General features: G+C 60.4%; 2 non-coding genes across 2 annotated transcripts; both read right to left on the reverse strand.

Moving 5' to 3' along the window:
• Positions 1–123: 123 nt before the first annotated feature.
• LOC142791963 (5.8S ribosomal RNA) lies at positions 124–276 on the reverse strand. The gene has a single exon (XR_012890542.1). It is a non-coding gene; the product is annotated as a 5.8S ribosomal RNA (ribosomal RNA).
• Positions 277–1,995: 1,719 nt separating this feature from the next.
• Positions 1,996–3,810, reverse strand: LOC142791975 (small subunit ribosomal RNA). Its single transcript, XR_012890553.1, has one exon. It is a non-coding gene; the product is annotated as a small subunit ribosomal RNA (ribosomal RNA).
• Positions 3,811–12,500: the final 8,690 nt, after the last annotated feature.

Here is a 12,500-nt window from a genome sequence, read left to right on the forward strand (position 1 = left end):
TGAGTGGCCGCTGTTGGCGCTCGCTGTGAGGTGTTCAGCGTGCTGTCCGTGTTGCCGACGCGGTCAAAACGAGTCGACGGCTCACGTTCCCTTGTGCGCCGAAGGCTCTCTTGATATGTGATCCGACCCTCAGACAGACGAAGCCAAGGGAAGACCCAAGGCCGCAATGTGCGTTCAAAGAATCAGTGCTCAGTGTGTCCTGCAATTCACACCAAGTCTCGCAGCTGGCTGCGTTCTTCATCGACCCGAGAACCGAGTGATCCACCGCTTAGAGTCGTGAAAAAGTGTTTGTTCAATTCCGTACAGTCAAAACCAAACGTTTCTGGCACTCGGCCAAACAGTGGCCAAGAAGGGCGCTTTTCAGCGCACGCTTGGACTCCAAAACTCTGCCGCGCCTTTTTCGGCTGCCGCAAATCGAGCAAACGGTGTGTTTCGGACGGCGTTTCGCTTCCGCTACTTGCGAGTGCTTTCGTGGTCCACCCCTCTATAAATACTCGGGAGGCGTCGAAGCCGGTTCTCCAAGCCGGACCCGTAGGTATCGTTGTGTGCTCGCTCTCATTGGCCCGCCTAACCAGAAAATGCCTGCGGTACACCCATTTGGATAAGAGTGCACGCAGATGCGGGCCTCGACGGCTACACATTTCCTCGGGCGGCCGCCTCCCGGCCTCCGTGGAGCGCGGGATGCACGGTCCCATCGACAAGCCTCTCCCGTTTTTACCGTGGCGTCGCGGTTCACCACGGCGGGCGGGTCGGTCTCCTCCGCATAAAAAGGGGGACCCCCGCTTTTTGTTCCACGAAATCGCACAAGCTTTTTTCGCATCCACGGTTTGCCACCGCACACCAAAATGCCGATCCGGCTGCCTACTTTAGCCAACAGGTGGAGCCAGGCGCGCCGTACTTGCGCGGCACTTCCCACGTCCACCGAAGTCGGTGCCAAGGACCACTTTCGGCGCCGGAGCCGCGTACGAGCCTACTCGAGGCGGAAGAACGAAGCCAGCAAGGGCCTGGCCGCAAGTGCGTTCAATTGTCGGGACGTCCAAGTCCCTCGTTCTTCCGTGCTTCCTCTTTCGGCAAGTCGTTGCGGCACCTTCCCAAAGCGCGCAGACCCGCTAATCGCGACGAGCGCGACGTGGCCGTGCCGCCTTTCCCTCGGCAGCAAGCAAAACGCCTGGCAACGTCGACGCTCCCCTAACCGCGATCTCGCACCGTGTTTCGTGTGGCGAATTCAAAAGCCGGCCGGCGCTGCTGCAACCATTACGGTCGGTACGCATACGCCGCGGAGGGCGGGACGGTCATCGGAGCGTGCGGTTCCTCCATCGAGTACTGCGCACCTCGGCCGTCGCATCGCCGTGCCATGACCGGCCGCGCGTCAACGCGAACCGGTGCCAGCGAGATCCCTCGCCTGCAAGAACCGACCGGCAGCCTCCGTCACCCGAGGACGCGGAGGCGCTTGCCGCGGACGGCGGGACGGTATGCACTGGTGCACAGCGGACCCGTCACATCGCCAGTTCCTTGACCGACCGCCGACGCTTGTGCCGTTCCTCTCGTACTTGGCAGTCGCCGCGCGATTGTCGGGTCTCGTTCTTGCACGCTCGAACGGTCGGGAGGGCACTCGGCTGGCGTTTCGGGAACGCGCAGCCTCGCCTTCTACCGACGTAACCACGACTCGCCGTTCGCGCTCCGCCGCTCCTGTTTACAGTACTAGGCGGTCCCGCAGCGGTCGGGTCGCGCATTTCGAGCGCTTCGAGCCACGGTGCAGTGGCGGGTCGAAAGCCGACCTATGAGTGCGTTGCGCCGTTTGTACCCGCGTCCGCCACCTGGCCGACCGTCCAAGGTCGCGGTGTTGGCGTCCGCTGGGCGCAACAATTTGTCACGGGGTGCCGCTCCACATTCAGGCAGCCCCGTGGGGAAAAGCCGACCCCGCGTCCAAACGGGGTCAGCGGCAGAAAGTGTCGGGCGCAGACGCAGCTGAGGCGCTCACCCTTCACAATCCGTTAATGATCCTTCCGCAGGTTCACCTACGGAAACCTTGTTACGACTTTTACTTCCTCTAAATGATCAAGTTTGGTCATCTTTCCAACAGACCGGCGCAACCGAAAGGCCGCGCCGGACATCGGTCCGAAGACCTCACTAAATCATTCAATCGGTAGTAGCGACGGGCGGTGTGTACAAAGGGCAGGGACGTAATCAACGCGAGCTTATGACTCGCGCTTACTGGGAATTCCTCGTTCAAGGGGAACAATTGCAAGCCCCTATCCCAATCACGAAAGAAGTTCCACGGGTTACCCAGTCTTTTCAGACAGGGATAAAGACACGCTGCTTCCTTCAGTGTAGCGCGCGTGCGGCCCCGGACATCTAAGGGCATCACAGACCTGTTATTGCTCTGTTTCGTGCGGCTAGGAGCCGCTTGTCCCTCTAAGAAGGTTGTAAGGTGCTGGGAACCCCGCACCTATTTAATAGGCTAGAGTCTCGTTCGTTATCGGAATTAACCAGACAAATCGCTCCACCAACTAAGAACGGCCATGCACCACCATCCACCGAATCAAGAAAGAGCTCTCAATCTGTCAATCCTCCCAGTGTCCGGGCCGGGTAAGTTTTCCCGTGTTGAGTCAAATTAAGCCGCAGGCTCCACTCCTGGTGGTGCCCTTCCGTCAATTCCTTTAAGTTTCAGCTTTGCAACCATACTTCCCCCGGAACCCAAATACTTTGGTTTCCCGGAAGCTGCCCGCCGAGTCATTTGAGTAACTCAGGCGGATCGCTGGTTGGCATCGTTTATGGTCAGAACTAGGGCGGTATCTGATCGCCTTCGAACCTCTGACTTTCGTTCTTGATCAATGAAAACATTCTTGGCAAATGCTTTCGCAGTAGTTCGTCTTGCGACGGTCCAAGAATTTCACCTCTAGCGCCGCAATACGAATGCCCCCGTCCGTCCCTCTTAATCATTACCTCGTATTCCAAAAACCAACAGAACAGAAACGAGGTCTTGTTCTATTATTCCATGCAAGTTTATTCAGGCGACTCGCCTGCGTTGAGCACTCTAATTTTTTCAAAGTAAAAGCACCGGCCATCTGGAGGCACACAATGAAGTGCACCAAGAAAGAACCGGCATGATGTTCAGTCCGAGCCGTCGCATCGGGTAGATGCACTACTCGTCTGGAACTGAGATCCAACTACGAGCTTTTTAACCGCAGCAGCTTTAGTATACGCTATTGGAGCTGGAATTACCGCGGCTGCTGGCACCAGACTTGCCCTCCAATTGATCCTCGTTAAAGGATTTAGAGTGTACTCATTTCAATTACGGGGCCTCAAAAGAGTCCCGTATTGTTATTTTTCGTCACTACCTCCCCGTGCCGGGAGTGGGTAATTTGCGCGCCTGCTGCCTTCCTTGGATGTGGTAGCCGTTTCTCAGGCTCCCTCTCCGGAATCGAACCCTGATTCTCCGTTACCCGTAACAACCATGGTAAGCAAGTAACCTACCATCGAAAGTTGATAAGGCAGACACTTGAAAGAAACGTCGCCGGCTCGTGGCCATGCGATCAGCACAAAGTTATCCAGAGTCACCACACAATACGGGCCGAAACCCGATCGATCTTGGTCTAATAAAAGCACCCGTTACCCAAAGGGCTCCAGGCTCACTGCATGTATTAGCTCTAGAATTGCCACAGTTATCCAAGTAGGAAGAAACGATCTAAGGAACCATAACTGATTTAATGAGCCATTCGCGGTTTCGCCTTATTTCGGCATGTACTTAGACATGCATGGCTTAATCTTTGAGACAAGCATATGATTACTGGCAGGATCAACCAGGTAATCGTTCGACTGCGCGTCCGTCCTCGCCCTCGGCGGGCCGGACGCAGTCTGTGTGCGGCGGAGGCCACCTTCAGGCGCCCCAACACGCTTATTTTGCACTCCGAGATGACGGCGTTCGAGCTCGCTACGGCACAACCTTCCCGAAAGACGAGTGGGAGCCGTGCGGCAAGAAGCACGTTCATGCTCGCTCTTTTTCGTTGCATCGACTCGGTCGCGCCGTGCGGGTTGCCCAAGCCCGCTGCACTGTCGGTGGACCGGCCGGAACTAGCAACGGAGCCGAGACTGCAAAGCCGCCAGACGACGGGTCACGCCCGCGTCTTCGGCGCTTTCGCATCTGAATCGCCCGAGGACGACACGGAACACACCTCGATATCGTGGTAAAACGGCACCGTCCGACAACCAGCCCCTAACGCATCAAGCGGATGAGGCTGCAGACGACTGCCGTGGATTCCCCTGGAGCAGACCCGAGGACACGCTTGACGAGGCCGAAGCCCGCCGCATATCAGACACCCGGTCGCTTTCGCGTACGCCGCTCACGAGAACCCCCACATAATAGCAGCGATAAGTACCCAGACCTCCTTGGGCCCTAATACGAGCGTACTCGAGAAAATTTCACCGCGGGTGTGCCCCGAAACGTGTGGCATGTTGAGCGTGCCACAAGTCTACGTCGCTCTCAAACCCGCCGAGGTCGTAGAATTTGCGACCCTACTCACGAAATTCCCACCGAGGATACGGCCGCAAACGTACCGCACCTTGGGTAGGCCACGAGTTTGTGCAACACTACGCTGACGGCACAGCACCGAGGTCGTGCGCGCACGCACGGGAAAATTCCGCCGCGGTTTCTGCCGAAAACGTGAGGCACCACGACTCTCCGCAAGTTCGCGTCGACTGCGAAAGACCGAAGTCGTGAACGACGTGTCCGCTACTCGCCGCCGACACGCTGGACACCAAACGTACAACGACTCGACGGCGTCGTAGAGGCCCACGACGCGGTTTTCCTTAACGACGTCTCGGCGTGGCACCGACAGGTTAGAACGGCCGACCAACGTTCCCTGTCCGCCGTTCGGCTCAGTCGAAGGGCTCGGCGACTTCGGCAACGCTGCGAAGCCGCACGGTGACGCACGCCATGTCCCCATTTTTTTTTTTCTTTCTGCGTCTGCCGGGGTGCCCCTATAATAGCAGCGATAAGCACCCAGACCGCCGTGGGTCGCTCGCCCCGGCTGACGTGGTTTTTCGTACTCCTGCGGCGGTCGCCGTCAAGCACGTCCAAATACGCTACTTTCGTGGGCGCATTCACGCTCTTTCGCTTCGCCGGAGTGCCAGCACTCACTCTGCCAAAAACGGCGAACATCCGAGCGGCGGTTCCCACTTTTGCGTCGGCGTCGCAAACCCCGCCCCGGCAGACGAGGTTTGCCGTACTCGTGCGACGGTGGCCGGCGGGCACGTCGAAAGACGCCGATATCGTGCGCGAATTGGCGCACCTTGGCTTCACCGGAGTGCCGCCACTGACTCCTCCAAAAACGGCGAAGATCCGAGCGGCGCTTCCCACTTTCGCATCGGCGTCCCGAACTCCGCCCCGGCTGACGCGGTTTACCGTACTCGTGCGACGGTCGCCGGCGAGCACGTGGAAAGACGCCGATATCGTGCCCGAATCGGCTCCGTTCGGCTTCGCCGGAGTGCCAGCACTGGCTCGGCGAAAGACGACGAACATCCGAGCGACGGTTCTCACTATTGCGTACGCGTCGCAAACCCCGCCCCGGCAGACGCACTTTGCCGTACTCGTGCGACGGTCGCCGGCGAGCACGTAGAAAGACGCCGATATCGTGCCGGAATCGGCCCCGTTTGGCTTCGCCGGAGTGCCAGCACTCACTCGGCCACAAACGGCGAACATCCGAGCGGCGGTTCCCACTTAGCCGTCGGCGTCCCGAACTCCGCCCCGGCAGACGCGGTTGCCGAGCTCGTGCGACTAGCGACCGCGAAGCCGTCTCGCGACGCCGCTTTCGTGCGCGGCTCCCACTGCGACCTGGGTCACCCGAGGTCGACGAGCAAAAAAGAATGTCGAAAAAAATTTTTTTTTTTTTTGCGTCTGCCGGGGTGCCCCTATAATAGCAGCGATAAGCACCCAGACCGCCATGGGTCGCTCGCCCCGGCTGACGTGGTTTTTCGTTTTCCTGCGGTGGTCGTCGTCAAGCACGTCCAAACACGCCACTTTCGTGGGCGCATTCGCGCTCTTTCGCTTCGCCGGAGTGCCAGCACTCACTCTGCCAAAAACGGCGAACATCCGAGCGGCGGTTCCCACTTTTGCGTCGGCGTCGCAAACCCCGCCCCGGCAGACGAGGTTTGCCGTACTCGTGCGACGGTGGCCGGCGGGCACGTCGAAAGACGCCGATATCGTGCGCGAATTGGCGCACCTTGGCTTCACCGGAGTGCCGCCACTGACTCCTCCAAAAACGGCGAAGATCCGAGCGGCGCTTCCCACTTTCGCATCGGCGTCCCGAACTCCGCCCCGGCTGACGCGGTTTACCGTACTCGTGCGACGGTCGCCGGCGAGCACGTGGAAAGACGCCGATATCGTGCCCGAATCGGCTCCGTTCGGCTTCGCCGGATTGCCAGCACTGGCTCGGCGAAAGACGACGAACATCCGAGCGACGGTTCTCACTATTGCGTACGCGTCGCAAACCCCGCCCCGGCAGACGCACTTTGCCGTACTCGTGCGACGGTCGCCGGCGAGCACGTAGAAAGACGCCGATATCGTGCCGGAATCGGCCCCGTTTGGCTTCGCCGGAGTGCCAGCACTCACTCGGCCACAAACGGCGAACATCCGAGCGGCGGTTCCCACTTAGCCGTCGGCGTCCCGAACTCCGCCCCGGCAGACGCGGTTGCCGAGCTCGTGCGACTAGCGACCGCGAAGCCGTCTCGCGACGCCGCTTTCGTGCGCGGCTCCCACTGCGACCTGGGTCACCCGAGGTCGACGAGCAAAAAAGAATGTCGAAAAAAATTTTTTTTTTTTTTTTGCGTCTGCCGGGGTGCCCCTATAATAGCAGCGATAAGCACCCAGACCGCCATGGGTCGCTCGCCCCGGCTGACGTGGTTTTTCGTTTTCCTGCGGTGGTCGTCGTCAAGCACGTCCAAACACGCCACTTTCGTGGGCGCATTCGCGCTCTTTCGCTTCGCCGGAGTGCCAGCACTCACTCTGCCAAAAACGGCGAACATCCTAGTGGCGGTTCCCACTTTTGCGTCGGCGTCGCCAACCCCGCCCCGGCATACGCGGTTTGCCGTACTCGTGCGGCGGTGGCCGGCGGGCACGTCGAAAGACACCGATATCGTGCGCGAGTCGATGCTTCTTGGTCTCGCAGGAGGGCCGCCACTCACTCCTGCAAAAACGGCGAAGATCCGAGCGGCGCTTCCCACTTTTTCGTCGGCGTCGCAAACCTCGCCCCGGCAGACGCGCTTTGCCGTACTCGTGCGACGGTCGCCGGCGAGCACGTCGAAATACGCCGATATCGTGCCCGAATCGGCCCCGTTTCGCTTCGCCGGAGTGCCAGCACTCGCTCGGCCAAAGACGACGAACATCCGAGCGACGGTTCCCACTATTGCGTACGCGTCGCGAACCCCGCCCCGGCAGACGCGGTTTGCCGTACTCGTGCGGCGGTGGCCGGCGGGCACGTCGAAAGACGCCGATATCGTGCACGAATTGGCGCTCCTTGGCTTCACCGGAGTGCCAGCACTCACTCGGCCAAAAACGGCGAACATCCGAGCAGCGGTACCCACTTAGCCGTCGGCATCCCGAACTCCGCGCCGGCTGACGCGGTTGCCGAGCTCGTGCGACTAGCGACCGCGAACGCGTCTCGCGACGCCGCTTTCGTGCGCGGCTCCCATTGCGACCTGGGTTACCCGAGCTCGACCAGCAAAAAAGAAGGTCGAAAATTTTTTTTTTTTTTTCTGCGTCTGCCGGGGTGCCCCTATAATAGCAGCGATAAGCACCCAGACCGCCGTGTGTCGCTCGCCCCGGCTGACGTGGTTTTTCGTACTCCTGCAGCGGTCGCCGTCACGCACGTCCAAATACGCCACTTTCGTGGGCGCATTCGCGCTCTTTCGCGTCGCCGGAGTGCCAGCACTCACTCTGCCAAAAACGGCCAACATCCGAGCGGCGGTTCCCACTTTTGCGTCGGCGTCGTAAACCCCGCCCCGGCAGACGCGGTTTGCCCTACTCGTGCGACGGTCGCCGGCGAGCGCGTCGAAAGACGCCGATATCGTGCGCTAATTGGCGCTCCCTGGCTTCTCCGGAGTGCCGCCACTCACTCCTCCAAAAACGGCGAAGATCCGAGCGGCGTTCTCCACTTTCGCATCGGCGTCCCGAACTCCGCCCGGGCTGACGCGGTTTACCGTACTCGTGCGACGGTCGCCGGCGGGCACGTCGAAAGACGCCGATATCGTGCCGTAATCGGCCCCGTTTGGCTTCGCCCGTGTGCCAGCACTCACTCGGCCAAAAACGGCGAACATCCGAGCAGCGTTTCCCACTTTCGCATCGGCGTCCCGAAGCCCGCCCCGGCAGACGCGGTTTGCCCTACTCGAGCGACGGTCGCCGGCGATCACGTCGAAAGGCGCCGAATTCGTGCACGAATCGATGCTTCTTGGTCTCGCAGGAGGGCCGCCACTCACTCCTGCAAAAACGGCGAAGATCCGAGTTGCGCTTCCCACTTTTTCGTCGGCGTCCCGAACTACGCCCCGGCTGACGCGGTTTACCGTACTCGTGCGACGGTCGCCGGCGGGCACTTCAAAATACGCCGATTTCGTGGGCGCATTCACGCTGTTTCGCTTCCCCGGAGTGCCAACACTCACTCTGCCGAAAGCGGCGATCATCCGAGCGGCGGTTCCCACTTTTGCGTCGGCTTCGCAAACGGCGCCCCGGCAGACGCGCTCGTGCGACGTACTCGTGCGACGGTCGCCGGCGAGCACGTCGAAAGACGCCGATATCGTGCTCGAATCGACCCCGTTTCGCTTCGCCGGAGTGCTGCCAGTCACGGCGCAGAAAACGGCGAACAAGTGTTTTTTTTTTTTTTTTTTCCTAGAATTTGTGTTATAGAAGGCACATTTGATATCGGACGATAATTTTCAACTTTATCACGCGCACCGATTTTCGTGTAGAGGTTTGCAAGTTTATGGGAATTTCTCCACTTGGAATAATGCGATTTAGTAGTACTACGAGAACTTCATGGATGTACTCAAGGGTACGGGGCAAGTCAGTTACGTCAACACCTGCAGATTTTTTACACTTCAAACTGAAAATTGTTGGTTGTGAGTCCTCGTGTGATATTAAAGGCCGATTCGCTAACACATAGAACAAAGAAAGAAAGGAAGAAAAAACGCCCGCGCTCGCTCAAGAAACCTGGGTTCGCAACAAGTGGCAACAACAAGCAACCGAGCGAGTGCGCCAAAACCCGTGGCGGCCGAACAAACGCGAAGTCCCAACCGCGTCAGCCGGGGCGGCACGGGACAGGAAAAATCACTTCAGCCGGGGCGGCGGGGCACCGAATAAACCTCGTCACCTCGTCGCAGGATAAAAGAGGAAACAAAAAGTCTAAACAGCGTCTGCTGGAGCGAATGCGTAATAAAACAACAACAACAACAAAAAAAAAAACACCCGCGCTCAAGAAGTCTGCAATCACCACAAAAGGCGACTGTGACCGAGCAGCGTCAGCCGGGGCCGTGCGGAAACGGAAAAACCGCGACTACCGGGGCGTCGAGGCACCGAAAAATCCACTTCAGCCGCGGCGAAAAAAAAAAACAAAAAGAAAGACGGAGGGGGGGGGGGGAACCACGTCTGCCGGGGCGAAGGAAAAAAAAAAAACGCGTCTGCCGGGGCGAGCCCGGGTGCGGCACCACCGGGAAAACTGTGGCAAACAGACATGGCGATCGAGTGAGTGGGCCGCCAGCCAGGCTCAGCCAAAAAGTGCAAAGTCCGAACTGCGTCAGCCGGGGCGGCAAAAACCACGTCAGCCGGGGCGGCGCAAAAAACCGCGTCTGCCGGGGCGGCACGAAACCGCGTCAGCCGGGGCGGCGCGAAAACTGCGTCAGCCGGGGCGAAAGAAAAAAAAAAAAAAAACGCGTCTGCCGGGGCGAGCCCGGGTGCGGCACCACCGGGAAAACTGTGGCAAACAGACATGGCGATCGAGTGAGTGGGCCGCCAGCCAGGCACAGCCGAAAAGTGCAAAGTCCGAACCGTGTCAGCCGGGGCGGCAAAAAACCGCGTCAGCCGGGGCGGCGCAAAAAACCGCGTCTGCCGGGGCGGCACGAAACCGCGTCTGCCGGGGCGGCGCGAAAACTGCGTCAGCCGGGGCGAGCCCGGGTGCGGCACCACCGGGAAAACTGTGGCAAACAGACATGGCGATCGAGTGAGTGGGCCGCCAGCCAGGCTCAGCCAAAAAGTGCCAAGTCCGAACTGCGTCAGCCGGGGCGGCAAAAAACCGCGTCAGCCGGGGCGGCGCAAAAAACCGCGTCTGCCGGGGCGGCGCGAAAACCGCGTCTGCCGGGGCGGCGCGAAAACTGCGTCAGCCGGGGCGAAAGAAAAAAAAAAACGCGTCTGCCGGGGCGAGCCCGGGTGCGGCACCACCGGGAAAACTGTGGCAAACAGACATGGCGATCGAGTGAGTGGGCCGCCAGCAAGGCTCAGCCAAAAAGTGCTAAGTCCGAACTGCGTCAGCTGGGGCGGCAAAAAACCGCGTCTGCCGGGGCGGCACGAAACCGCGTCAGCCGGGGCGGCGCGAAAACCGCGTCTGCCGGGGCGGCACGAAACCGCGTCAGCCGGGGCGGCGCGAAAACTGCGTCAGCCGGGGCGAGCCCGGGTGCGGCACCACCGGGAAAACTGTGGCAAACAGACATGGCGATCGAGTGAGTGGGCCGCCAGCCAGGCACAGCCGAAAAGTGCTAAGTCCGAACTGCGTCAGCCGGGGCGGCAAAAACCGCGTCAGCCGGGGCGGCGCGAAAACCGCGTCTGCCGGGGCGGCACGAAACCGCGTCAGCCGGGGCGGCGCGAAAACTGCGTCAGCCGGGGCGAGCCCGGGTGCGGCACCACCGGGAAAACTGTGGCTAACAGACATGGCGATCGAGTGAGTGGGCCACCAGCCAGGCTCAGCCAAAAAGTGCTAAGTCCGAACTGCGTCAGCCGGGGCGGCAAAAACCGCGTCAGCCGGGGCGGCGCAAAAAACCGCGTCTGCCGGGGCGGCACGAAACCGCGTCAGCCGGGGCGGCGCGAAAACTGCGTCAGCCGGGGCGAAAGAAAAAAAAAAACGCGTCTGCCGGGGCGAGCCCGGGTGCGGCACCACCGGGAAAACTGTGGCAAACAGACATGGCGATCGAGTGAGTGGGCCGCCAGCCAGGCACAGCCGAAAAGTGCCAAGTCCGAACTGCGTCAGCCGGGGCGGCAAAAAACCGCGTCAGCCGGGGCGGCGCAAAAAACCGCGTCTGCCGGGGCGGCACGAAACCGCGTCAGCCGGGGCGGCGCGAAAACTGCGTCAGCCGGGGCGAGCCCGGGTGCGGCACCACCGGGAAAACTGTGGCAAACAGACATGGCGATCGAGTGAGTGGGCCGCCAGCCAGGCTCAGCCAAAAAGTGCCAAGTCCGAACTGCGTCAGCCGGGGCGGCGCAAAAAACCGCGTCTGCCGGGGCGGCGCGAAAACCGCGTCTGCCGGGGCGGCGCGAAAACTGCGTCAGCCGGGGCGAAAGAAAAAAAAAACGCGTCTGCCGGGGCGGCAAAAAACCGCGTCTGCCGGGGCGGCACGAAACCGCGTCAGCCGGGGCGGCGCGAAAACCGCGTCTGCCGGGGCGGCACGAAACCGCGTCAGCCGGGGCGAGCCCGGGTGCGGCACCACCGGGAAAACTGTGGCAAACAGACATGGCGATCGAGTGAGTGGGCCGCCAGCCAGGCACAGCCGAAAAGTGCTAAGTCCGAACTGCGTCAGCCGGGGCGGCAAAAACCGCGTCAGCCGGGGCGGCGCAAAAACCGCGTCTGCCGGGGCGAATGCAAAAAAAACAAAGAAAAAAGCCCGCGCTTAATCAAAAGAAAACAAAGAAAAAAGCTTGCGCTTAATCAAAAGAAAACAAACAAAAAAAGTTCGCGCTTAAGCCTGGCGGTGGAACCACCGGGGCAAACAGACCTGGCGATCGAGTGAGTGGGCCGCCAGCCGGGGTGAGCCAAAAAGTGCAAAGTCGGAACCGCGTCAGCCGGGGCGGCGCGAAAACCGCGTCAGCCGGGGCGGCGCAAAAACTGCGTCAGCCGGGGCGGCACGGAAAAACGAAAACCGCGTCAGCCGGGGCGGCACGGAAAAACGAAAACCACGTCAGCCGGGGCGACATCAAAATGAGGAAAAAAAAAAAAAACTGCCTTAGGACACCTGCGTACACTTTCATGCGTTTGGGCATATCTCTCTGTAACACGCGCGCCCCTCGTTACGCGCGGCACTCTGTTTTCTCCGACACCCATATTTCGGCGGCATGTGGCACGCGCGCCCGTCCCTACGCACGGCACACCGCAGTGCTTTCTCGATATTTTTCTTTTCCTCCAACACCGTCATCTATAGGCTTTTAGTGACCTGTTGCTCGTGGCAAAAGTTCGCTAGCTCTGACACCTCTTGCATGCGCACCGTTTTTGCGCACGGTGCTATGCCGCAAAGCACGGCAGTCGCATGCG

Source organism: Rhipicephalus microplus, unplaced genomic scaffold (genome assembly GCF_043290135.1).
Source record: "Rhipicephalus microplus isolate Deutch F79 unplaced genomic scaffold, USDA_Rmic scaffold_200, whole genome shotgun sequence".
In the NCBI taxonomy this organism is placed as follows: Eukaryota; Metazoa; Arthropoda; class Arachnida; order Ixodida; family Ixodidae; genus Rhipicephalus; species Rhipicephalus microplus.